The following is a 24,682-nucleotide window of genomic DNA, read 5'->3' as shown; positions in this document are numbered from 1 at the left end:
GATCCCGGGTCTCCAGGATCGCGCCCTGGGCCAAAGGCAGGCGCCAAACCGCTGCGCCACCCAGGGATCCCCAAGGTGCTTCTTTAGAAAGACAAGACTTTATTTGGATGCAGAAATTCTGAATGTTTGTTTAAATCAAAATGCCTTCCTATCTTATGATGATGTTAGGCATTTCAACAGGTAGAGTCCATGGGTGACAAAAGGTAGGAGATAGAGTAGGAGGCTGGAAGCTAAACAAACAAACAAAAAAAGTCACATACCTGAACCTGTTGGAGAAGAAGAATACATTTGAATAGGGTGAGAGCAGCCATAATTATATTATGTCTTAATTTGCATCTCATCTTCCAGGCAGGTCATGCAGGATAGCAAAAACAATTAGCATTTGATAATGTAGTAATCCTGTATTCTAGAAAAACAACCCATATGTGAAAACCAAATTAATTCACAGAATTAAGACACTGAACTCACAGGCATCATCTTTAGTTCAGCCTTTGCATGTTTTGTATGTTCTGAAGCAGGGGAAGCAGACAAGATTTTGGCGATAAGGGCTGTTATCGCCCTTTCACGGGCGATATATATCGCCTTTCACGGTGGTGTTTTATACATGTGTGAGTTGCATCGAGGCTCCAGGCTTTCTCAATTAAGTCACAGTTTCCATGAGCACAAGATCACAGAGGAATGAGACTGTCACAGACAGTGAGGTGCCAGGGCAGGTTTGGTCCGATTGTGATAACTGACTTCTTTCTTCATCTCCCAAATCACCCAGGCTTAAGGTTCAAGAATTGGGATATTATTTCCAAGCTGCAGGTTGTTAAAGCAAAAAAAAAATCTATATATATATCCATATCTATCTATATCTATATCTATATCTATATCTATATCTATGTCTATCTATATATCTTTCTTACCTCAAATGCAATTAATATATGTCTTTCTTATTAAGTAGTTCAAAGTTCTCCATAAAAAAAATGAAAGAAGTCCTAGGTTATATATGTAAGAGTCATTGATATTCAAGATCTTGTCTTTCTAGCCATTTTATTTTATTTTACTTTTTTTTTTTAATTTTTAAAGATTTCATTTATTTATTCATGAGAGACACACAGAGAGAGGCAGAGACACAGGCAGAGGGAGAAGCAGGCTCCCCTTGGGGGCCCAATGCAGTACTTGATCTCAGGACCCTGGGATCATGACCTGAGCCAAAGGCAGACGCTCAACCACTGAGCCACCCAGGGATCCCCTTTCTAGCCATTTTAATATGGCATCACATTTCCTAAACTACACTTGAGCCTAAGAATTTTCTGGAGTCTGATTTTAAAGGTTTTCAAGACATTCTGGCTAGATAGTTTGTGTTTGCCTCTCTGGACCACTTTCTTTGGCTTTTCTCCATTTAGCTCCACATCCCAGGAGGGTGTCCTCTATTAACATTTTGCTGGGCTCCTCTCCCTTCTGGCTTCTGGTTGGGTTCAGTCAGTAAGAGATTGGAAGGAGGGAAGTTGGGGTACTTCCTTCCTACAGGCCTCAGTGAGGGCTGGTAGGTAATGGCTGAGGCTAGTCTGGGGTATTGCACTGTCCGTTGTGCTTTCCCTGCCACATCTTTGTGGAAAAAAAGTTATGGGTTGATTTGTATCTCCTCAAAGTCATTAAAAGTCCTAACCCCATAACCTGTGAATGTGTGACTTTTGGAAATTTGGAAGGTCTTTGGAAATAGGGTCTTCACAGATGATCAAGTTAGCTAAGGTTGTTAAGGGTGGGCCTTACTCCAATGTGCCTGGTGTCTTTACAGCAAAGAGAAATTTGGACCCAGAGACATACATGCAGGGAGAATGTCATGTGAAGATGAAGTTAGAAATTCGAGTGATGCATCTATTAGCCAAGGAACATCAAAGATGGCCAGCAAGCCACGAGCGGCTGGACAGAGGCATGGAACAGATCCCACAGCTCAGAAGGAATTTCCCTTCCAGCCTTCAGAACGTGAGACAATACATTTCTGTTGGTTAAGCCACCTGGTTTGTGATACTTTGTTATGGCAGCCCCAGGCAACTCATACAGTTCCTTTATTAAATTCTCCTAAAATTAGCCAATTTGTATGTACTGTCTCTTTTTTGGGGGGCTCCATCTGATCCTCCTCCTATAGGTTTCTGAAATTGGGAGGTAGGGATCTGTACATTAACAAGCAGTCAGGCGACTCTTCAGAGCAGGTTTGGGGAGCCTACTGGACTCATTAGGAATATAGGCTTTGAGTCAAACTGATGGGGGCGTCAGAAACTGACTCTTTCCAGCTGGGGAAGCTTGGGTATGTTACTTAACCACTCTGAGCTTCAATTTCTTCATCTATAAAATGTTTACTATTTCAATCTAATGTTGTGCCCTGTTCCCTTTGCTTGTTCTGACCTGACCACCTGGCCACTTATCCCTGGTCCTCAAAGCTGGCAAACACTTTCCTGGTTTAGGGTGTTTGCAGATGTCATCCTCCGTCTGCAAATCTCTCTCCCCTGGTTTCCTCCAACTCATGTTCCAGGCTTTAGGTCAGATGTCACTCATTTAGAAGACCTTCTTTGATTTTTATAGCAGAAATTACATCTTCCACCTCATCTGACTTACTTTCTTACATAATTTCTTTTCCTTCATTGCCTTCTCTTTTCTCTTCTTTTAAAAAAAATGACCTCTTTTCTAGACTACACTGAATGTTCTGTGAGGATAGAGGTCATGTCTCTTTTATTCAGCACCCATTGTCAGGGCAAAGTGTGATTTGAGGAGGGGCTTTATACTACTGTTATTTTCCTTATTCTTTTCTCCAAGACACTTAAAAGAAACTTTCAGTCTAAGTAAAAACAGTGCTGGGTGCCTGGGAGGCTCAGTTGGTTAAGCGTCTGCCTTCAGCTCAGGTCATGATCCTGGGGTCCTGGGATGGAGCCCCAAGTCGGGCTTCCTGCTCAGTGGGGAGCAGTGTCTGCTTCTCCCTCTTCTGCTGCCCCTCTCCCCTGCTTGTGCTCTTTTTCTCTCTCTCTCAAATAAAAATAAAATCTTAACAAAACAAAAAACAGTGCTCTTGAGCAAATGTAGCTCCAAGAGAAAACCCCTAGACTCTAATTATTTCCCTTACTGCCTTCTTCTTCTTCTTCTTCTTTTTTAAAGATTTCATTTATTTCTTTATTCCCAAGACACACACACACACACACACACACACACACACACACACACACACCCCCCCCCCCCGTCACACACACACAAGAGAAAGAGAGGCAGAAACACAGGCAGAAGGAGAAGCAGGCTCCATGCAGAGAGCCCGATGTGGGACTCAATCCTGGAATCATGTCCTGAACCAAAGGCAGACGCTTTTGGTACTCAGTGGTTCAACTACTGAGCCACCCAGGCATCCCGTCCCGCCATTACTGCCTTCTTAATAGCATTTGGGATCCTGTGTTATCGCTTGTATACATTCTGCACCAAGCACAGTGCCTGGCCTACAGTAGACACTCAAAAATATTTGCATGCACATGACCCCTGCATCTATATATAGTTATAGACCTATCTCATTTTTCAGCTCCAGCTCTGAACTTCCAATTGTTCCCCACAACTTACTGGTAACTGGTGATCGCTAATTTCCTAATTATTTTAGTGGGCTTTTGTATTGCTGTCATTAGAAAAAACCAATTGTACTATGTATCATTTTGAATTTTAAAATGTTATTTCAGGGTGCCTGGGTGGCTCAGTCAGTTAAGCATCTGCCTTTGGCTCCCAGTTTCCTGGGATCGAGCCCTGCTTTGGGCTCCCTGCTCTGCGGGAGTCTGCTTCTCCCTCTCTCCCTGCCCCTCCTTTCTGCTTGTGTTCTCTCTCTCTCAAATAAATAAATAAAATGTTATTTCATTTTCTTTTTTCTTTCCTTTTTTTTTTTTTTTGAGAGAGAGTAAGACTGTGCATCTCGGGGAGGGAAGGGCAGAGGGAAAGGGAAAGAATCTTAAGCAGGCTCCATGCCCATTTGGAGTCTGATATGGACTTAATTTTGCCACCCTGAGATCATGACCTGAGCTGAAATCAAAAGTTGGATGCCTAACCAGCTGAGTCACCCACATGCCCCAATTCAATCTTATTTAAAACACATGGCAGATTATTTGGCAGATCCAAATAAATAAATTTTTGATTGAATATTTTCATTCACATCTTTAATATGCCAAATATCAAACTCAGCATGCTTATAACCAAACTATTCAGCTTCTTTCCAAATTTAATCCCTGATTTCTTTGAGATTCCCTAGTTACACCATTATTTTTTCAGCCAAATGAGTGAGAACTTTATAGTATTCTTTGGTTCCCTTTCTTTCCTCTTATTCCTTCCTACCATTAATTATTCTGATTCCATTACCATCATACTCTTGGCCCTTATTCCTTTCCTCTTTCTTTAATCACATTCTGATATATTCCCTAAATTCTGCCTCCCTTCCCTCCCAAGTGTCCTGTAGTTTCCTAGAAGAGAAATGTGTCTGGAATTCTCTTTAATGATTTTTCATTTCTTACAGAATTCCAGCTCTCTGACTTGATTTTCCAGCCTTTCCACAATTCCAATCTTATTTCTTCTGCTTTCTTACATGTGCGTCAGATTTACCTATTCACTGTTTCATGATGCTGTGCTTCCTTTCAGTAAAAGTGGCTCACTAAATTCCTTTAATATCTTCTCTTCCCTCAAGGGCACCTGGAAGTCTCCCTTTGTAGATGGCTCTGTCCTAGACCTAATGAAGATTTACAGAATGAGGTAGACATGTTCCTTGACCTTGAGAAGCTGTTGGGAAAATGAGGAGAAATGGATAGAGTTTATCTCTTTGCTTTAGCTCTCTTCATGATCAATATCTGTTTCTACTAAGTCAATTTTATGGAGCCTGGAACTGGTGGTTATAGACCAGATTGAAAACTGCAACCAGATTATATATGTCCATCATATTTTCCATGTTGGCTGGGCCAAGGGCCATGCATTCTGTGTGGTACCATCACTGAGTTAAACATACATAAAAGTCATCCTTGAAATGGATTATTATTCTTCATAAACATTTTTCCATTATAAAGTAAACACTCTGGCTTCATTACAACAGAAGAAAAAGGAATCACAAACTTATGGTCCAAAGACAGTGATCATAAGACATAGGTAAAGTTTCACTAAAATTTTGATACTGTCGTTTATTTATTTTTTCATCCACTATAGCAACTAATAAAAACATTAAAGCAACAACAACAACAAGTCTCTGTAGTTATATTTGGGAAATGGTGGTGAGTTGGTACTGATGTTACTAAAGTAGAGCTTCTCATTTTTCTTTTTCATGTTACTTGATTGCTTCTTCACTATTTGTAATATTGTGTTTTCTCAATTCCCCTTTTTCTCTCTCATGTAAATTTCATAAGGGCAGTGGATATATTTGTTTTTTTCCTTACTGAATCTCCAGAGCCCACCGAAATGCCTGGCTAGGGTGGGTCTCCTAGAAGTCTACTGCTTCCCTTCTTCTTTTCAGTTGTTTTTAGAAAAGTGTAGTAGGAAGAGCTAAACTCTGCACATATTTTTGTCTCTATCTGAAATAAGGTAACATTCTTTATTTTTTCACCAGGATGCTTGTAATCTTACTTGATATCATCTTCATTTGGTTATTATATTTTTCTTTTTAATTACTCTTAAGGGAATGTGTTTGAGATAGTCTTGCACTTAATTTTTATATTTCAGCTTTAATATTAAATATTGCACTCATAATACCTTTTGTAGAATAATATAAAGACTCATTTATAGAAAGGAATAAATTAATTTACTTTGTTTAAATCATACATTATAATTTTTGCATTAATCATACATTATGTATACATGTATGTACCAGTGTTTGAGATTGACTCACAGAGGATTATTTCTGAAGTAAAACCCTCAGGAACATACTGTATATTAAAAATATAATTATACTGCTAAACTATAAGCAAGTGTGTTCTCTTCTAATCTAACCATGTATGGCTCTCAGCTTTCATTTTTCATTTTGTTTCAAGATGTATTTGTTTAGTAAAGAACTCAAAGAATCATGATACATAAAAAAATGTATTTTTTGGGTACCTGGGTGGCTTATTGGTTAAGCTCTTACCTCTTGATTTTGACTCAGGTCATAAACTCAGGTTCGTAAGGTTGAGCCCTACAAGCAGCACGGAGCATGGAGCCTGCCTGAGGGCTCTCTTGCCCTCTGCCCTCCAACTCTCTCTTTCTTTTATTATTTTTTAAAGATTTTATTTATTTATTCATGAGAGACAGAGAGAGAGAGAGGCAGAGACACAGGCAGAGCACAGGCAAAGGGAGAGGCAGGCTCCATGCAGGGAGCCCAACGTGGGACTCAATCTGGGTCTCCAGTATCACACCCATGGCCAAAGGCAGCACTAAACCGCTGAGCCACCCAGGGGGCCACATGTCTCTTTCTTAAAAAAAAAAAAAGGGTTTTTGTTTTGTTGCGAAAGCACCATAAGGCCAAAAATTACTTGTATCTTAGTGGTGACAGTGTATCTATTCAGGCATTTTTAGAAGCAGGGGATATTAGAATTTCTAAAAAAAAAAATCCTTGAAAATTATATGAAATATAATTCATCTTAAAAACTGTATTGATACCACTAATTTCACCTGTCATTTATACTATTAACTCCACTGAGGCATGTATGCAAAAAGGCATTTTCTTTTCCTTTTTTAGCCGAGGTATAATTGACTTATTATATTACAGAAATGCATTTTCCATATGAAAATCTTGTACTACCACACTGACAGCCATAATGTGGTTTTCACATTTTTTTTCTTGAAGATTAGCTCGATGGGTTCATTTTTAATGATTAGCAATAACCTGGGCTGAATTACAAGCTCCCACTGAAATAAGTCCTTTTACAGTGGAATCTATTTTTCTTGATACAGAGTCCCTCTCTAATGCATAAGGATTAACAGAGGTAAGACCACTCAAGGCCGGATGGATCAGTATTGCTGAATGGTTAGAGGCACCTAAACAGCCAAGGATGCTCTTGGTTGGCATGAGAAAAACTATGCACAAATCTTCCTCAGCCTGGAGTACTCATCCCTTCTTTGTCTAGTTTGATCCTGCTTTTCTATGTTGCTCAACACCTGCAGGCTCCCAAATATTTGCCTATAGAATGAGTACATTCAGTGATTAGTGAGAGAGCAGGTTTCTGAGTTAGCCTTTAGATAATAATAAAAAAAATTGGTAAAAATGTGTTCATTAATATTATACACCAATTATATTGAAATAAAGCTGTCTGGAGAGTAAAGGGAGCTGGCATTATTTATCTTCTCCAGGTTATTGGAGATAGACTCCTATAACTGTCAGAGCCATGGTGGGAAAAATCTAGTATAGTCAAGGAAGTGTTGTGAAAGAGTTAAAAGGATGTGTCTTTCACTTCCCCTTTCTGCTGCTGGTTGTTGGTGCTAATCACTGATACTGATAAGGGCCCTGACATGGGCCCCTGACAGCAGTGTCTGAGGTGTTATCTCCAAGCCTAGTGGGAGCTTGTTGTAATTGATTCTGTAAATTTGCTTAATCAGATAGAATTTATTCTCTAGTATATTTACTTCGGTAGTTTTGGGGAAATAATAATTTATCTTATGTTTAAAAATGATCAAGATCTAAGGGTGCCTGGGTGGCTCAGTCAGATAATTGCCTGACTCTTGGTTTTGGCTCACATTGTGATCTTTGGGTTGTGGGAAGGAGTCCCATATGTGACTCTGTGCTTAGTGCCAGAGACTGCTTCAGACTTTCTCCCTCTCCTTCCACCTCTCCCCACTCGCATGCACTCTCTCTCTCTCATAAATAAAATCTTAAAAAGAATGATCAAGGGGATCCCTGGGTGGCGCAGCGGTTTGGCGCCTGCCTTTGGCCCAGGGCGCGATCCTGGAGATCCCGGATTGAATCCCACGTCGGGCTCCCGGTGCATGGAGCCTGCTTCTCCCTCTGCTTATGTCTCTGCCTCTCTCTCTCTCTCTCTCTCTCTCTCTCTCTGACTATCATAAAAAAAAAGAATGATCAATATTTATATATGAATTCTGATTATAGATATGAAATTTACTTGGATTTTCACTGTAACTAACAGCAGTAATCTGGGACTGGAGAAAATATTCTTAGAGAGGATTTTAATATTAAACCAGAAAAAAAAAAAGATAAGTGATCCCTAGGGTATTAGAAGAGACCTGAAAGTCCCCAGTGGGTTGAGCATAACATGGTTTTTACTCTTTGACTCTACACATAGTAGTTGTTGAACAAATGGTTGCTGTTTTTGTTATTTCCAAGTGCTAAATTTTAAATTGCCTTTGGGATATACAGTTATGGTCTCAAAAGCAATATGGTAAATATTTGTACATTTTTAAAAACAATTTGTTTATTTGAGAGAGAGAGAGAGAATGAGAGCATGTATAAGCAGGAGGGGCAGAGGGAGAGGGAGAGAGAATCTTAAGCAGACTCTGTGCTGAGAAAGGAGCCAGACACAGGGCTCAATCTCATGACCCCAAGATCACAACCTGAGTGGGAACCAAAAGTTGGATGCTTATGAAGTGAGCCACCCAGGCATCTCGATATTTGTATATTTTAAAAAATATTAACATTTCTATTTTTTATTTAAGAGAAGGAACTAAAAACAAGCTCTATTACTTATGCTTATTCTCCCTCAAACCTAGAATCACACTTTGATTACACAAAATACTTTGGGATTATTTGTTAAAATTATTCTTCAGGCTCTTATTCGTTGGAGGAGGGCAGAGGGATATAGTGCATCATTTTATTTTTATTTTTATGTTTTTTAAAGATTTTATTTACTTATTCATGAGAGACAGAGAGAGAGATAGAGAGAGGCAGAGACACAGGTGGAGAAGCAGGGTCCATGCAGGGAGCCCAACATGGGACTCGAACCTGGGAATCCAGGATCATACCCTGGGCCGAAGGTGGTGCTAAACCGCTGAGCCACCCAGGCTACCCTAGTGCATCATTTTAAAAGAAACCATATAGTGACTCTCGATCTTGGGTTGTGAACAATGGGTTACTCTCTCTTCACTTGGCTACTGCTGTCATTAGAAGCATATACTATCTTTTGAATAAAAAGACAATTATAATAATGTTGATGTATATTGATTTGCCCAGGAGATGTTAATTTTTTATAACCCAGATATTGAGGAGAGAGGATACTGTGGAAACAGAGATAGTATTTAAAATAAAGTTTCTTAAATTCACTGATCTCAACTTGTCATTCTTATTTGAGATAATAAAAAGATACCTTAGGGAAGAATGCAGATTCTGACTAATGATTAAATCTGAAGGCAGCATGGGACAGGGGAGTTTGAAACTCATATCATTTTATTATTGTCAATAGCAGTCACACAGACTGACAAGAACACCTAATAGATACCTCCTTCAATAAACTTATAAGCTAATCTGAATTAATCTTTGTAAAATCCCATGAGCCATCTATACCTGGACACTATACCAAGCAATCCATAAGAGGCCACATGGCTTTCTCATAATTAGAAAAGAGAGTTAGAGCCTAGTGTATTCTATGCAATCATAAAAAAGCCTCAATTCACTCTGCTGTGATTAAGACTCCAAGATATACAGAGAAGGAACAAAAAGCTCTATATTGGAATTCTCTAGCATGTTTAAGAATGAATTGAGTGGCTCAGACCTAAAGCCATCATACACAACATTGATTAATCAAAGCACAAATGTGAACAGGTCCCAGGCTGTTAAAAAGAAGACAGCACTGAAACTTGGCTGAGGGTACTAGGCACCTTGACTCAATTATGAACCAGGCAAAGTGTGAGACTCAGTTTCCCTGTTTCTGACATACGGTTTTTGGATTTAGATGATCTGATAAGCATCTTTTAGGCTTAAAATGTCATGAGGCCATAAATATAAAATTTAAGGATGGTCCATTTTCTTGCCTCTATACTGTCTTTGGAGCACTTCCTTCATCTACTAGATGTCAGCCTTTTCTTCACAACTCAGACCTAACTAAAGGGCCTCATTCAGCTCTGTCTCTTAGGAGCTCTAGGTGATTTTTCCCCCTTTTGTACTCTTTCCTGTTGCATATCCTTCTTCAAGACCTCCTAGACCAACAACCTAATTTGTGCAAATGATAATTTTAATATGTTACCTCTTCTCTGGTACATTTGCATGTATAGAGGGATATTTCAAAATATTTATCTATGTCCTTTTACCCTTCCTTTTTATCTTTAGCCCTTGCAGCATTAAAATTAAACAGTGAGGTTGAATCTTACAGTCCCAGGGAAGGAAGAATAATACAAGGAAGCACAGAGAGAAGAAAATATTTCATTGAGTTTCTATCTCGACTGAATAATACCACTACTGCTAGAAGCAATAGACACAAAATGCCTGGATTTTCATAGCAAGTGCTAGTTTCTGCTTTTGGTAATTGCTTTAGTAACTTTTCTCAGAATAATTCTTCCACAAATAACTGTAAACTTTGTATAAAATAAAAAACACAACCATCTGAAGGCATCAGAAAGCAAAATGAAGTGGGCACATAATGTATGTATTTTATGTGAACATTTGGAGGAAAATAGGGGATCCCTGGGTGGCGCAGCGGTTTGGCGCCTGCCTTTGGCCCAGGGCGTGATCCTGGAGACCCGGGATCGAATCCCACGTCGGGCTCCCGGTGCATGGAGCCTGCTTCTCTCTCTGCCTGTGTCTCTGCCTCTCTCTCTATCTCTCTGTGACTATCATAAATAAATAAAAATTAAAAAAAAACATTTGGAGGAAAAGAGCAGTACTGAATGGGCTTCCAATTACTTACAGGTTTTAGCCTGAAAGTAAGTCCCAGTTGTCACATTAGGAAACCAAAACATGGGTAGAAAACGCACAGCCTTGCTTAGTATAGAGTTTGAGGCAAGCACAATGGTTGAAATGTAAAGGGGGAATCCTTGAAAAGAGAGAGTCACAGGGAGGGAGCCTAAATTCTTTCTATCAGTTGCCCAAATACCTGAAAGACACATATATGGGAAGACTCCACACTTCCTAGCCAAGCCTAAAAGAACTGAACTGAGGAGATTCCTGCGTTTGAGATCAGCCTAGTTAACTTTTTGTCAAATAAACACAAATAAAACTCTTTGGAGAAATATAGTAGAATCCATTTTTTAAATGTTGAAATTGAACAGTATATAAAATTGCATAGAACCTCTTTGTACAGTTGAACAAATTGTCTGGGTTAAGAAATAGGACACCACTGTAATTGAAAATCATTCAGTATGCTCATTCATGATCACAGATCCCTTCCTTCCTCCTAATGGCAGACACTCTTTTGATGATTAGTTATTGTTTCTTTTTTTAAAAAAATGATTTTAAAAATTCCACCTACTATAAGAGGAATCATGCCACAATTTTTCTTGTATGGGGTCACAATTATAGGCACACACATTTCTGTAAGATAAATACCTAGGAATGGCATTGCTAGGTCATAGAATATGTACATCTTTGCCTTTCCTGAATGTCACATTGGTCCTACCAATTTTCATGCCCATCAGTAGTGTATGAAAGTTTCTGTTGTTTAATATCCTCGATGACTCCTTTTTTTGTACCAGACTTTAATTTTTTGTCAGTAATGCTCGCACCATTTTGCAGTTCTCATTCTCAACAGGTGACTTTCCCTCCTGTTTCCCCAAGAAAATAAAACAATTGGAATGGACATTCCACAATTCCCAATTCCCAACTTCCACCTGCCTACTTGCATCAGGGCCCCTGTGCACGTATTTTCTCCTATTATTATGGAGGAATGGTTAGCTGCAGCAATCATCCCACTTTGTGCCCTAGATCTCATTCTTTATTATCTACTCAAGGTCATTGCTCTATTAATTCTGTCCTTTCTCCTGCATCATCATTTTGCCTTTCTCTAGATAGTTTCCATTAGCATACAGACATGCAACTGTTTCTTCCAACTTAAAACAAATCAACATCATGTTGGTTAACACAACAGCTGGCAACTACTCCATTTTTTCTGCTTTTGTTAACAGCAAGACTATGAAAGAGCTGCCTCTTCTTGTTGTCTCCAACTCTTCCCATTCTCTCTTAAACTCATCCCATCAAGCTTTCTGCCCTATTATTTCACCAGAACTGGTCTTGTTAAAGTCATGGATGATGGCTGGATTTTAACTCCAGGGGTCACAGCTCAGTCCTTACCTTACTTTATCTCTCAGCAGTACTTGATATTACTTTATTCCCCAGGGTACCTCCCAAGTTTCCTCCTACTGCCCACTGTTTGTTCTTTCTCTTCAGCCTAAGCTCTTAACATTGGTACTCTGGACCTCAGTCCTTGGCTCTCTCCATTTTTTCCCCTCTCTATTGATGAACTTATCCAGTCTCATGGTTTCCAACAGTATAATTAAATTTGCAACTCCCAAGTTGTATTTCCTTTCTGGTCCTGTTCAGGGAACTCCAGATTTGTTTATTCAACTGCTTACTTGACCAATTTGCTTGGATGTCTAACAAATCCCTTAACATGCCTGAAACCAAACTTTTGATTTTTCTTAGCGTTGCCATAACATCTGTTTTTTCAAATTAGAAAAAGACGTCTTTCTCTAGACAGATGCTGCCGGTGTAGGGTGTGTAGCATTGGCTTCTCTTTTTTGCAGTTTCCCTTATCTTCCTCTTCAAACTGTTCTTTCCATGAGTTTTCATTGCAAGTGATAGCAGCTCTATTCTCCCTGTTGTTTCAGTCCAATATATTGCAGTCATCCTTGACTTTCTTCTTTTTCCCAACCACATCCAATTAACCACTTAGTCCTGATGAATATATTAGATTGGTTGAGGGAGAGGATAATTCTAGCTAAAGGAATAACATGAAGATAGGGAGGTCAAAGAGCAGGTGACACATTTAAGGAGACAGTGTAGCTCTTGAGCCTTGCCAACTTTTTTCATGATATGCCTTTTGCCTGGAACGTCCACCTTTCCACCTTTCTTTCATGGCCCAGATCATCTTCTACAGCTTAGCTCAACTAGGATTTACTGTCTTGGAATTTCTTTGACACTTTTTCTATTTATTGCTCTTTCTGTAAGTTTGGTTTTGCCTTAGTTTTCTTGTCTGCATCTGGAGATACTAAGAAAACTCAGAGTTTTTATGAGGCTAAATTGAATTAATTCTTGTAAGATGCTTAGAACACTGCCTGTCACATGGGAAATACCAAAAAAGAGTTAGCTCTTATTTTTTTTAAAGATTTATTTATTTATTTGAGAGAGAGAGAGAGACAGAGCACATGGGTGAGTAGGGGGAGGGGAAGAAGAAGAGAATCTTCAAGAAGACCCCCTGCTGATGTTAGAGCCTGACGTGTGGCTCTATCTCATGACCCATGAGATCACCACCTGAGCCGAAACCGAGTCAGATGCTTAACCATCTGAGCCACCCAGGTGCCCCTTAAAAAGTTAGTTCAGTGAGGTTATCTGACTCATCTTTGAATACCCACCATTTAACATAGTGCTGAGCATTTAGTAGATGATCAATAAATATTTATTGAAGGGGTGGATTCATACTACCAGTCATGCAGATGTGGTTGGATAGACATAGATATATGGAGGCAGCAGTGGTGCACTGGAAAAAGGGCTGGGATTAGATTTCTTGGCAAAGCCCCGGCTCAGACTTTACCAGTTGCAGGATTTTGGGTAAACCACTTGACCTTTATTGAGCCTTGCTTTTTAAGCTGAAATTAGGGATAATAATATTTGAGGATAATGTTTTAAGGATCACTTGAGACAACCTCCATGATAGTCTATAGTTCATGTTGCTATAAGGTTGCTTTGGCATTAAGATTTGTAATTCAAGGTATACCTACTATAATTACAAAGCAGTGAGACTTAATAAGAAAACTAAATTGTATACAAAAACCAATCCTGACATTTTATTGTATTTTTATTTATTTATTTATTTTTTAAAGATTTTGTTTATTTATTTGAGACAGAGAAAGCAAGGGACAGAGCACAAGTAGAGGGGTTGAAGCAGAGGGAGAGGGAGAAGCAGATTCCTCTCTGAGTAGGAATCCCGATGTGGGACTCAATTCCAAGACCCAGAGATCATGACCTGAGCTGAAGGCAGACACCTAATGGACTGAGCCACCCAGGCACCCCAATCTGACATTTTATATTTATCTTTGTTTTATATGCCTATGGATCTTTTTACTTTTTGCATGGGAAGGTGATGTGTGATTATCTGTGCATATACAGTGGAGGCTGTGAGAACATTTCTATTGTCTGCTCCTAGAACATCATTTTCTGGCTTGCTTCAGTCATCATAGTTGAAGTCAACAATTTTCTGCAATCAGCTTCTTAGTCTTCTGTCTCAGAAAATCAGTTTGTGAAAGATAATGTAGGTTAAGTACAATCAAACACTATTTTGAAATTAATTTGTAGAATTAAAATAAAAAAACAATTATTAGTTGTTAATAGTTTTTTTTTTTTTCAAAATGAATTGCTAGGTGATTAAATCCACACTGAAACCCATGACACTTGAATAGCTTTCTCTTGGGTGCATTTTTATTGAGCAGATTGTGTGTAGTGATGAGCATTTGGTCGGCTGGAAATTTTAAACAGAACCCCATCTCCCACATTCCTCACTACTGTGCACTCCTCTGCCCGTACTGATATTTGCAGTCTAACTCTCAGCTCTTAGGTCTATTTAAGTCCCTGAGCCAAGAGAGGCTGCTCAATCAAAATGTGTTCTTGCCTGTGAAGCTGCAGTTTGTCCCATTTATTAAGGGTTTCTTCTTCCTCTCTCTCAAAAAAGTACAGAGAAGAACTGTTTTTGTATTCTGTGGTCATCCATTTAAACCCAGCCGTGCTGAAATGTAATAGGCCTAGTTTCTATGTTGTAGTATTGATTACATTTCAGGTCCTGGATATTGGTGATCTGTCTCATCACTTAGTGTTTAGCAACATTGATGAACCTGTTCAGGGAGCCACGTGTGTCAGCAGAGGCAGCTGCCGATCTCACAATCATACTGAAACTTGTACATAATTGGTTTGGTCTGAAAGATGTGACCCAAACCTGACTACCTTGCAACTCCGTATTTTAGTGCTTTTAAACTTATTTTTAGAGCATCACTATTAGCTGCAGCTAGGACTGTCTCACAAACATCTCAGTGTTGTTGGAATGACTCTCAGTTAACATTCATTTATTTCTTCATTTTACCCAGAAAGAATTATATAGAAGGGTCTCTGCTCTTTTTATGTAAGGAAATTGTATTTAATATGACTAAATATGTAATTTTATTTTTAAAAAATTGAGCCTAAGTTCTCTTGTACTCTGAATAATTCAAATTTGTGATTGCAACATGATATCCGATTTCTATTCATAAAGTCAAATGACTCCTTAGTTCCTGTTGTGTGTGTATGTTCTGTTTTCAATGAAGACCACTGACTTGGAGGAGGAAAGTTGAGACAGTCAGCAATGAAAACCTTTATTTTCTTTTTCTTTCTTTTTTTTTCTTATTTATGATAGTCACACACACACACACACACACACACACACACACACACACACACAGAGGCAGGCAGAGGGAGAAGCAGGCTCCATGCACCGGGAGCCCGACGTGGGATTCGATCCTGGGTCTCAGGATCGCGCCCTGGGCCAAAGGCAGGCGCCAAACTGCTGTGCCACCCAGGGATCCTGAAAACCTTTATTTTCTTTCCAAATTTTAACCCAATGCAAGTGTCATGGTAGGGGCCTGCTTACAGTGCTATTGGAGTACAAAGGTATATCTTGTAAGTCTACTTCAGAGGTGATAGCTTAACCTAATTTTTTTTTTTTAAATTTTTATTTTTATTTATTTATGATAGGCACACAGTGAGAGAGAGAGAGAGGCAGAGACACAGGCAGAGGGAGAAGCAGGCTCCATGCACCGGGAGCCCGATGTGGGATTCGATCCCGAGTCTCCAGGATCGCGCCCTGGGCCAAAGGCAGGCGCCAAACCGCTGCGCCACCCAGGGATCCCGCTTAACCTAATTTTTAAAGAGTGATGAGTAACTGGATGGAGAAGGTGGAAAATGACCCTGCTGGCTGAGGGAGCTGTGTATTTAAAGAAACATAGTGGGAAATATCACATAAAATTGGGGAGTTGCGTTTGGTCTGCTAGGATCAAAAAGAAAAGTAGGGGAGTAGTGGGAATGAGCCTGGACCCACAATGGTGCTAAACAAGTTGTTGCTTTGCTGTGACTACCGTCACCATCACCATCATCACCACCACAACTTCTGCTCTCATCCACTATCACTGTTATCATCTTGGTGAGTAGCATACCAGGTTAAATTAAGGAAGAGGCAGAAAAGGAAGTGTGGAATTGTCTAAACTACAGGATTTGGAGGCTGACTTGAAGTGGGATGATTTACATGTAGATTAGCTGTTGTGTTTGGCCTATTCAGGGGATATTCATTAGAGACATCAAGCAGAAATCTGTGTACACAGGATTGAGGCTCAGTAGGGAGTTTGAGGCTGTGGACAGACTCCAGGAGTTGTTGAAATATACATATAACTTCATACTTGAAGGTGTTGGTTTTTGTAAAGAGAATAGGAGAAGGAGGAAGGGCAGAGTAAGCAAACTATACTTTAAGGGAGACTAGAAAAATGTTAATTGATGTCACAGGAAAGAAAAAAGGAAGAGAAGAAAGTTCAGTGAAAGGATAAAGGGATTAAAGTGGAATCAGAGAAAATGTCAGTAGTAGGGAACATTCACTTTTTCTTATTTATTGTGCCTACTTTGTATAGTCATGTGTTAGCTGCTGCAGATTCAGAAGGGATGTGTGGCTATAACACACAAGGCTGTACTAGGTGTTATGAGCAATATGAGATGAATTGGACAGAGTCCTTGTTTCTAAGGAACTCACAGTATATTAGCAGAGAGAGACACACAAGCAATAAAAAGAAATAATACGAAGGAGAACAAAATAAGGGCTATAATGGAATAGACTACTCTTGACTGGAATTGGAGCAGGCTTCTTAGAGAGGATTACCCTTAAGTGGAATCTGAAAGCTTGAGTGGAATGTTTCTCAGTGGAAAAGGGAGGAAAGAACTTTTTGGGCTGGTGATAGTGCATAAGAGTTATCAGGTGAATTGTGTCCCCCCAACCCCAAATTCATATGTTGAAGCCTTAACCACCAGTGTGACTGCATTGGGAAACAGGGCCTTTAATGAGGTAATTATAGTTGAATGAGGTCATAAGAGTGCAGCTCTAGTCCAACAGGACTGCTGTCCTTTTTTTAAAAAATTTTATTTATTTATGATAGTCACAGAGAGAGAGAGAGAGAGAGAGAGAGAGGCAGAGGCACAGGGAGAAGCAGGCTCTATGCACCGGGAGCCCGATGTGGGATTCAATCCCAGGTCTCCAGGATTGCACCTGGGCCAAAGGCAGGCGCCAAACCGCTGCGCCACCCAGGGATCCCCTAGGACTGCTGTCCTTATAAGAAGAGTAACAGATACCAGAGCTCACTTTTGTTCTTTGTGCACAAAGAAAAAAGTCCTTGTAAGGACATAGTCTGACATGATGTGTTTAGACAAAGATGAATAGCTCAATGAGGCTGATGGCAAGAACATATGAAGGATTGTGGTGGGAAGTGAAAGAGTTACATTCATTCTTTGAGTAACTAGATATCATCAAGGAACTGGCCACTTGGCTTACTACCTCTCGGGTTATAAATATTGATTATGGAGCAAAAGGAGCAGAAAGTTATGTGTGTGTGGTGCCTGCGTGGCTCAGTCAGTTGTGTCCTACTCTTGATTTTTGACTCAGGTCATGATCTCAGGGTCATGAGATCAAGCCCTGCATCAGGCTCTGCATTCAGCATGGAGTCTACTTGAGATTCTCTGTCCTTCTCCTGCTGCCCCTCCCCTGCTCACACTCTCTTTCTCAAATAAATAAATCTTAAAAAAAAAGGAGAGGTGGGAAAAAAATCTTTGGACTCCTTAAGGAGGGTCAGAGCTAATGGTCATAGATTTGTATCACAAAAGCTGTTGGGGTAGCCTCCTCATAATGAAGACCTGCAAAATTAAGACTCAGGTAAAACATGAAGCATTTCCCACAATCCCTAATATATCTGTTGCTATATAGACATTAGCTATGTTTCATTATGTGACTTTGGTTTCTTGGTTAGCAGTATTTGAAAATCAGCTTGAATGTAGTGTTGATAGCACCACCTAGATGGTTGTATTCATTAATCTTCTTGCTGTCAATGAGAGAAATGCTTACACAGGCAGCTTTGCTGACCCATTGTGAAAATGTTCCTTTTCCATCTTCTTGAAACACCAGGCTTCAGCATTGATGTGTTGGTTGATTGATGCTAGTCTGGGCCAAGCCAAAGTCATGTACAAAGCAGCCAGCTTTCCCCTGAATAATCAACTCTCATTTAGAAGGAAATAGAAAGTTGTTTCAAATTAAACAGTAAATGGAAAGTGGTGACAGATGTTTAATTGGTTGCTTTCTTGTCCCTTCTTAATGTGTGAGATGCCCTCATGAGAAAGGTTAGAGTAAACAGATGGAATGGCAATAGCCACTTAACTATCCTCTGCTCTCATGCTCATGATAATATTGACTCTTCACTTCTTTTTAATATATTTTATACTTCTCATAATTTTTTTGGTATATGATTATAAACAAGGAATTATTGCCCCCATGTATCTGTTACTGGTTGGAAAGAGTTTTGAGTGAACTTTATACTTGTCACACAAGAAATGTGGAAAGCTGAGCTTGGCCCAGCAGTTCAAAGAAATTGTGTCTTTTAGCTGAGGCTCTTTGAATACCTTGACTTGCTCATACCAAGGTCTATTACAAACACTTAGCATCTAGGCACCTTCTATAGAGCTCATATTTTGTAGTGATCATCAAGATAGTCACATGTTCTCTTCTTGTGTCTACCTTCCATTTCTGATCTACCCCCATCTCTGAAACCTACCTTTCTGGCTATGCCTTTTAGCATGATTTGGTGTTTGCCCTCTGGCTTTGTACAACAGTGCCTGCTAGTAAGGGGACATTTGGATCTTCCCCCTGGCTTTGGAGTAGTGTGAACAGAGGAATGAATATTCTAAAGGTACCTGATGAATTGGGTCACATATATTCAGTATCAGGCAGAGAATGTGGCACTCATCATGACATATGCTACAGTAAATGATAATTCCTTGCCACTTTTTCTTTCTTAGCATTTTCAGATATCAGAGGAAGGACATGATTGTGGGGGAAATTGAGAATTTTAGGCTATTTGCTAGATGGAATCAGAATTGAAAAGGGAGATTTTGGAGTGTAAAGAGAATATTTTTTTTCCCCTCTCCTTTGACTGTCACAGATCTAGTATCATGCTAGTCCTTCCTCATAGGCATGGCTGCTGAGGTTGGAAAACATGGGTTCAAATCTAGACTCACTAGCTTTGTGGCCTTGGGAAGATTACTTAATACCTCTGTCCCTTATCTGTGAAATGAAGATATGTGTTATACCGAACTGAGAATTATTTTTTTAAAAGATTTTATTTATTTATTCATGAGAGACACAGAGAGAAAGAGAGAGAGAGAGAGACAGAGACAGAGACACAGGCAGAGGGATAAACAGGCTCTATCCAGGGAGCCTGACGTGGGACTCCACTCGATCCTGGGTGTCCAGGATCAGGCCCTGGGCTGAAGGCGGTGCTAAACTGCTAAGCCACCCAGGCTGCCCCCAACTGAGAATTATTTAGAGTAATAAAGACATCACATGTAAAGCACCTAGAAACAGAGGCTAGTGGTTAACAGCTGCTCAATCAAATTAGCAATCATTTTTGCTATGGTTATTTTGTTGTTTCCACAAAAAAGTATCTGGCATGTAGCAATGTTTTTATTACTATCATTATTATTGTTACCCATGATAGTCATTTCCTTCAGGCATGACAGATTCAGGGTATAGTTTTGTGCATTATTAGCCTTATTTAAATGACATATACACTTATTCATATGCACTTACTAGATTAATAAAAAATGCAAACTCACTCTTATTTGAGTTTTTATTTTTGGTGTATCTTTTTCAGAACCACCAAAAGCTGTCTCCTAGACAGGTGAAGCCACTCATCTCTTTGCACCTGTGTGCTGAGACTTGGCAGCCAGTATGTAAGAGGCCCTTGGATGAGACAAATCTTGTATCACGATCAGATTTACAACATGATATGTCTACTAATGCCATGGACTGAGTCACTTTCCTCCTCAGGCTTTGAGTTTTTTAGTTATTGGGACCTCTATTACTTGCTTCTCCCTACCTGTGGATTGTCCATGTGGATTACTGCTTTCCTGCCTCCCTCTTCCTGTGAATTGTTTGATTCCTGACTCTTGACTGATGGAATCTCATCCTCTGTTCCTGGGTTTAGGGAATTGCTTCCACTTCCCTTGCTGACCTGGAGGCTGGCCTTTGCGTCCTGACCTGATTCTTCCCTGCCCTTATATTATTGATGACCTCTCAAGTCTAAAACATCTTAAACTGAGCCATCACAACCTATCATGCCCAAGCGACCAAAGCCTTTCCTGAAAAATTGCTGTGGCTGACATATATCACATCAAGGTAAGCTTCTATTTGGTAGTTTGTTCTAGAGGATTCCAAGAACATTCTATGCCTTGACTCCTATGGTTCACATGGTGAGTCAGTGAATATTGTTTAACCACAGAAAAGGAGTGGATTTGAATTTCTTTTTTTTTAAACATTTTTTTTATTTTTTATTTATTTATGATAGTCACACACACAGAGAGGGAGAGAGGCAGAGACATAAGCAAAGGGAGAAGCAGGCTCCATGCACCGGGAGCCCAACGTGGGATTCGATCCCGGGTCTCCAGGATCGCGCCCTGGGCCAAAGGCAGGCGCCAAACTGCTGCGCCACCCAGGGGTCCCGTGGATTTGAATTTCTATCCTTGAGACTGGATCCTTGCACTGTGGGGGTGGGACAAAGAACAGTTCAGAATCACCTGTCAAATCCACACACATTCTTCCTCCCAAATAGTGAGCACTTCTTATTTTGTTTTCTTCAACCACAAATCTGTATAGCCCTGCGTGATTTTCAACTTCTTGAGAGAGTAAGTTTTGTGTCACAAACTCAGAGAGTCCTTGATGACATGTTGACAGGTATTGGAAATGATGGGATTGGAGAGCTGACAGGAGACTCATGCATATGGATGTCTTCTGTGATTATACATAGCAATTTATCTGGGGTTATTTATGGTAGCATTGTCACAGCGATCAATGAGCAGTAAACAAGGCTCTCAAAGCCACGGGGAGAGTTTTTACAGCCTCTGCGACCAATTGCATCACACCCATTCTAAAAAGCAAGTTTGATGATAAGCTTATTGAACTTAAGAGTCTTAATATAATGCTTTCTCTCCCCCAAAACTGAAAAATCATGATGAGCTACGAAAAGTCTGATGAGATGGAAAAGTGCTGGTTTTGTGACTGAATAGAAGCCAGAATTTTAGGCCTCACGGACTGGTTGTGGGACCTCAGACAAGTCACCCATTTTGAGTCTTAGTTTCTCCATTCTTTATGGGAGTTTAGTAATATTTGTTCTAGCATAATTCACAAGGCTGTTGTAAGGAAGAAATAAAATGATGAATATGAGAGTGTAGCCCAGTGTGCCCAGGAGAAATAAGGCTGCAGACAGCATTTTGGGAGAGAGGCTGTGCATCTGGTTCTGCTCATTTTAGGTAGCAGAATCTTGACTTTATTGTTCAGGAATCCATCCATACACAACAGCACTTTGACGGGGAGGTTCTCATTTCAGATCTTAGAAAGATGACAAAATGATTAGAGGAGAATGATCGAATCTATGCTTTCTAATGAAACTACATACACTTGACTCTACGTTAGCTAAATAATGGCAAATGCAATAGTATACAGGCTACAACAAGGATCCCCTGGCAAATCTAGCTCTTTACGCTAAGCACCTGATAAGAGCAAGTCCTCAGTGTGTCGAAGATGATACTCTCAGGTCTGTTCTGGTGTGGAAGCCTCTGTTCAGCTGTCTTCTGCTGATACTTTCTGTGTTCTGGTCCTGCTGGAATTGGCTGGGATTTTGCAATTGATTATTTTTTCAGGAAATCATTTCTAATGGCATATTTTTCAATCCCTGATGATGTGATTGATCAAAGGCCACTTTAGTCATAATTTCGTTGATTTAGAGACTCTATTTCCTTCTCTGTAAAATGCTGCTTTTCCAAGCTGAAGAAACCCAAGGTTTCTGCATGTTAGCGAGTTGGTAGAATGGAGGCTTTTAAGTAGAGAGAGCAAAGGTTATCTTGGTAAAATAGATAACCTACTGTGTGCTTTCCTTAGCCCATGTGAAAGTTCACTGTGGGTCCTCTGGTTCATATGGGTGGGGGTCCTGCCAGGCAGAGAAGCTCTGACTTCCTCATGCTCATATTTGTATTGTCTTCTGTGTTAGGGTTCTCCAGGGATGCAGAACCAATAAGATCTCTCTCTCTCTCTCAATCTCTCTGTATCTCTATCTCTGTGTCAAGATATAGCTCCAGCAGAGAGAGAGAGCGAATTAGCTCTTCCTCTACCTTTTTGTTCTCTTCAGTAGATTGAATGATGCCCTATACTGGACAGGGCCATCTACTATACCCATTTGAACAATTCAAATGCTAATCTCTTCAAGAAACAGACGTATCCAGAAATAATGTTTTACCAACTATATGGGCATCCCTTAGCCCAGTCAAGTTGACAGAAAAAATTAACCCTCATATCTTTCAATTCAGGAAGCTACAACATTACACCCTAAATCCAGCCTTAAAACATTGCACTTATCTTGTGACCACTCCAAAATTCAGGCTTAACTTCTGAGAATTAATAGTAGGGTTTCCAGTTGAGTCACAGGGCTCAGGGGTCCTCAACTTTTATTACAGAGTCTAGTTGAGGGCCCTTCCAAGCTGTAGTGCTGGCCCTGACCTTCCACTGTTGCCATGACTGGGAATGGATTTAAAAAACAAACCTTTGCTTGACCCTGCCTGCAGTTCTTTTTCTAATCTGAGTCTGCTCTCTTTCCTGCACTGGGCTGCATGTCTTCCATGAGGTTAGAGCCCATGTCTTTTTTAACTCAACATTATTTCCATAGAATCTATCGTGGCACAGAATAAATAAATGCACAAATGAGTTGACAGCATGAAAATTATGAAACAACCCCAGTAAACGTAAAAAAATATATTATATTAAATATAAAAAACACATTGTTAAACACTAATTACCAATCAATTATTAATTATGTTGAATATAGTGTTGCAATTTGATAGAAATAGGTTATAGAACCAGATGATGTTAGCTCTGACTTAATAGCTGATGGCAATTTATTAACTCTTTGAAATCTTAATTTCTTAACTTCCAAATGAAATGATACATGTAAATGCATAGCACAGCATTTGGCAGGCAATAATTTCTCAATAAATGTTAGCTTTAATTTTTGTATTATATCTAACATAGAAAAGAAACACTTTGTTTTTCAAAAAAGAAAAGATAAAAAATACTTAGTGGAAAACTTGTGGCAAAACTGACGTAATCTTTCTGGAGAAAAAAATTGACCAATAAAAAAACAAAAGCATTAAAATGTGCTTATTCTTTGATCAAGTATTTTCATGTTTAGGAAATACTATAACAAAATAATTAGGCATGTCTAAAAATAGGCATGTAAAGAATTTCTGATAACTCATTTATAATTATTAAAAAGGAGACAAATATTCAGGAATGGATGGATTTTCTAGGTACGTTTTTTAGATCACCAAGTAGAAATATGTATTTTTAAATGGGAAAGTACTCATAAAAGGCCAAGAGGAAAAACAGACCACAAACCATTAGAAACAAATGGTGCCATCATACTCAGATGAGCTAATGGCCCTTGTAAACTGAACTGAACAAATCTAAAATCACACCTGTGATTCTCTTCAATGTTTTCCTTTCCTGGTATTTCTATTTCTGTAAATTACACTATTTAGTTGAAATCCTTTTCCTTCAGAGTACTTACATTCCTGTATTATATAGTTATCATTCTCTATTTCCATTACTATTATGTTAGTTCCATAGGAGCAGACATTTTAACTGTTATGTTCATAGCAGTATTGCCAATACCTGGAATGATGACTAGCACATAGTAGGCAATCAATAAATATTTGTTGATTAATTGCATGAAAGGTTACTTAAAATGCATTAGGTAGAAAAGGATGACAAAATGTTATCAGTGATTAACTCTTGAAGACAGAATAATGGTATTTTATTTTATTTTATTTTATTTTATTTTATTTTACTTTATTTTTTGTCCTGTCTGCAGCCAAACTTTTATCCCCAGGTCCCAGAGCAGGGGATTCAGAGCCCACAAGCTGCAGGGATTGCTGTGGCTATTTGGCCAGTTCCCACTATGATGGGAATGGGAGCTGAATTTGACTTGACTGCAGTAATGGTAATGGTATTGTTTTATTTATTTATTTTAAAAAAGATTTTATTTATTTATTCCTGAGAGACACAGAGAGAAACAGAGACATAGAGGGGAAAGTAGGCTCCTCACAGGAAGCCTGATGTGGGACTCAATCTCCGGACCAGACTCATGCCCTGAGCCAAAGGCAAATGCTCAACTGCTGAGCCACCCAGATGTCCCAATAGTGTTGTTTTAGAGCTCTCCCATATTTTGTGATTTTTCTCTCTAATTAGAAGAAATT

At 39.4% G+C, this 24,682-nt stretch overlaps 1 non-coding gene across 1 annotated transcript; it reads right to left on the bottom strand.

Moving 5' to 3' along the window:
* Positions 1-24,285: 24,285 nt before the first annotated feature.
* LOC112935375 (small nucleolar RNA SNORA5) lies at positions 24,286-24,420 on the bottom strand. The gene has a single exon (XR_003238160.1). It is a non-coding gene; the product is annotated as a small nucleolar RNA SNORA5 (small nucleolar RNA).
* Positions 24,421-24,682: the final 262 nt, after the last annotated feature.

This window comes from Vulpes vulpes, chromosome 6, assembly GCF_048418805.1.
Source record: "Vulpes vulpes isolate BD-2025 chromosome 6, VulVul3, whole genome shotgun sequence".
Taxonomy (NCBI): Eukaryota; Metazoa; Chordata; class Mammalia; order Carnivora; family Canidae; genus Vulpes; species Vulpes vulpes.
Note: the sequence above shows the minus strand (reverse complement) of the source record. Positions and strands in the feature narration are given on the sequence as shown.